Genomic DNA, 3,739 nt, shown 5'->3' on the forward strand with positions numbered 1-3,739 from the left:
ACGCAGCTGGCGACACGGGAGGCTGGGCAGCCACAGCCAGAAACATCTGTGCTGCACCAGTGACTCTGGTGTGCCCCAGAGCAGGACGGCAGCTCCCCCGGGACGTCCCACGCTGCTGCGGCTGGAGGCACACGGAGCCAGGAGCAGCAATGCAGGCTGCAGTGGAGACACTTGGAGCAGCCACACAGGCTCTCCTGGGTGAGGGTCCTTAAACCCCCTCTGCAGAGGGATCAACCAGCCAGGGTAGTTTCCTCCAATAAGAACGAAATCAGGTGGAACAAAGATGGCTGGTTGGATATGGCAGGAAACTTCATTTTAGGGGTGTCACAGCCCCCCTTCCCCTGAAACACCACAGACCCCCTCCATCATAGCTGGCACTGATGTGTGGGGAGCAACATCTAGCTGCTACAGACCGCAAGTTTTGCCCACATCTCCCCAAGGGCCCAGACATGACGTCTTGAAGCCTCTTGTACTTCTACATGACAACTGCCAGCAAGGGCAGCAACAGAAATCCCTTCTCTCTGGGATGGCCAGGGGTCATGTTCACCACATCAAAGGTAGGTTCCACAGATCACACCACCAGATGCAGTTTCGAAGCCACTTTCTAGTACAGCAAGACAGCATTTAGACATAATAGCTGCTAATGGCTTCTAGATACCTGACTTTAAGAATATTTACTGGCCATTCACTGCTATCTTGTAAACACAACATGGTTGCTAAGATGCAACTGTACAATGGGAAACCATCTTCAGAAGTGTCCTTCCACTGCAGTGCAGGATCTGAGAGCAGCTGGCTGGGCAGTTACTGCACTGAGATTTGGGGCAGCAGTGACCCGCAGAACTGCCCAGCCCACGTGTACTCACAAGTCAGGCTACAACTTTGGGCTACAAGTGGACATAGTGCCACCAACAAACACCACAGTGTTGACGGCTGAGAAGCACCTGCATTACTCTGCAGAAAACCACAAGAAGACCCAAGTGTAAGTGCCACTTACATTTCCTCTTGCAAGACTTTTCTTCTCTTGTCCAGGTGCTTTTCTCCTCGGTGCCCCCAGCTCCCCCCAGGCCAGCATGCCCATGGCCCCCAGGCACAGCTGGCAGGAGCAGGGGCTCCAGCATGTCTGCAGCAGCACGATCAGGCAGCAACTCCACTCTAACAGAGGCTTGCAACCCTTCCTCCACCCCTTCTTTTGCTCACTTTAGGATTATCAAGGACCCTGAGAGGTTGCCAAGGATGTTCTTCTCTGTGTGCTTGCTGTCACTGAAGTAATTAAACAAAGGTCAAAGGGTGTCCCTGGAGGAGCTGAGCAGCCAGATAAGCTTCTCATCTGAAGCTCAGCCCAGGACGCCAAGGGGTCACACCAAGTCACTCCAAGCACTCCCTGCTCTTTTATCCCACCAAGGCCAAGTATATGACCAAGGGTGATGGGAAGGAGCTTGTCCAGCTGGAGCTGCTCAGGGCTGACAGTCTGAAAGTACCACCAGAGAGGCACTTGCCTTCTCAGTTTAGTATCTTTGGATGAGTTTAATATTATTGACAGGGGAGGGACAAAACCAGACTATTTCTTTCTCTTTTCAGATCTTGGAAAGCCTTTGGCTCTTTGTCCCATCCACCAGCAAGTATTTCCATTTCTGAAGATACTAAGAGCCTTTTTAAAGGCATTATTTTATTAGGATTGGTTTACACAAAAGGCTTTGGTGAAAAACATTTTCCTCACCCCAGGACGAATGCCTTTGCTCATGTCACCTCATGGATTTCCCTAACCTCTTCATAAAGCTTGGCAATGAGTACAAATCCTTTCTTCTTCCCTTAAAGCCCTGGATTACACACCTCACAGCCATCACTTACAGCCTAACTCTGCAAAGCTCTTTGGGACAGAATGTAGATAAGCAGTAGTCTAAAAATAAGATCTTAATCCTGCTGTGTGCAGCACAGCCTTCACCCTGAGCCCACATAGGACCCGCTCCAAGGACCAGTTCCAGCCCTTCCTCTCCACTGCAAAAGCAAACAATTTCCTGCTAATGTGTTTCCCTGTCTTTGTATTAGTTCACATTTTAAACTAACGTGTCTGAAGGCTATCCAGTGGTTTATGAAGTAGAAAAGCCTCCTGTGTCACAGCCTTCTTGTCTCTGGGGAGGTGGGAAGAAAGTTGCTTGAGCCTCATCCTTTGTAGAAATAAACCTGCTCAGGAACATCAAGCTGAAACAGTTTTAAAAACCACAGCCCCTCAAAAATCAGGGATTTCAAAGTCTCAATTATAATGACACTTTACTGAAAGCACAAACCTGGGAGTGCAGGAAATTAATTAAAAGATAACGTAGCTGAAATACTGCTCAGAACTCCTCTAATATTTTAATTATATTAAATTCATAAAGAAAACATAATACTGTTTAAGTCCTAATGCACTAAAAAACATTTTTTAAATCAAGTGACCAGTCTATTAGAGATAAATCTTATGCAAGTTTCAGACAAGAAGTAGGCAGGATCTCTGTAACTCCTCAGGTGAGAACCTGAGGACAAAATCAGCCCTAGAGAAGCCCTGGCCAGAGCCACCCATGCATCCCAGGAGCCTGGTGCTGTTCTTTCATCATGCCCAGACAGCCTAGATCTGACTTCCACCTGGTTTTGTCATCTTGTGACTGCCCAAACCAGACCGATTTCCCACGCTGCGGTTGCCACTGTGTGGTTGCAGATGGTAATAGTAGACGTGAACGTGCTGCTTCTCCAGCTCCCCACCCATGACCACATCCTTTAAATCTTCTTCCTGTACAGCTCTTTTGGTCTTAAGTAAGATATAATATATACATTACAGAAAAATTAATATTCATACAACTCCCAAGAAAAGCCCACCTATTCCAAGAAACCTTATGCATATGCTAATACATTATGTAACTGTCTTTGTGCACGTGTACTGAATTGGGAAAGGGTCTTTGGTGGTCTCTGGTGGCCATAATCCCCCCCTAGTTATGCTGTCTGCTGTATGACCCCGCTTCTGCACAAGCATGGTTGATGCTTTTCTGTTGACACATGCAGATGGCTCCAAGGAGATCCTGTTCTGGTTCCTGCAGGATTTATCTCTACTCCTGGCACCAGAGCTGTGAATCAAATCGTTTAAGACACTGCAAAGATGTTGGTCACAGTCTTGTTTAGCTTTGGCCCTTCTTTGTAATTAGTGAGGAATTTAACAAAGACCTTTGGCTTCTCTAATAAGAGCAAGCAAGAGTCAGTGATAGACGTAACTTTAAGTGTTATCACTCCTAGAAGCAGATGCTGCCTGTAAAACATGCAGTTAGCTTCAGAGAGTGCAGTTATTTTAGCTAAAAGGAAAATTACTGAAAGGAAAATTGGTTCTGCCTAAAGGTTACACAACACAGGCCTTTCAGGGCCTGCTTTGAGGCCTGCTTTTACTAAACCGTCTGGTATCATCATCACCCGCCATCACCACGGGTCCCTCAGCACCCCTGCGCCCGCGCTGAGGCTCCTGCCCCGACCCCCCGCACCCTCCACGGGGCCCAGGAGGCGACGCCCGGCCCGACCCGGCCAGGCCCAGCCCGGCCCAGCCCGGCTCGGCTCGGCTCGGCGCCCCAGCAGCACCCGCAGGCTGTGCGGGGCAGCCCGAGGCAAGGGCCCCGCAAGCAACATGGCGGAGCCCGGGCCGTGGCGCTGCCCGGTCACGTGAGGGAGCAGCAGGCGGCCACGTGACGCCGAGCGCCCCGGGATCACGTGACCGGCTGAGCGG

Source organism: Nyctibius grandis, chromosome 16 (assembly GCF_013368605.1).
Source record: "Nyctibius grandis isolate bNycGra1 chromosome 16, bNycGra1.pri, whole genome shotgun sequence".
Lineage (NCBI taxonomy): Eukaryota > Metazoa > Chordata > Aves > Nyctibiiformes > Nyctibiidae > Nyctibius > Nyctibius grandis.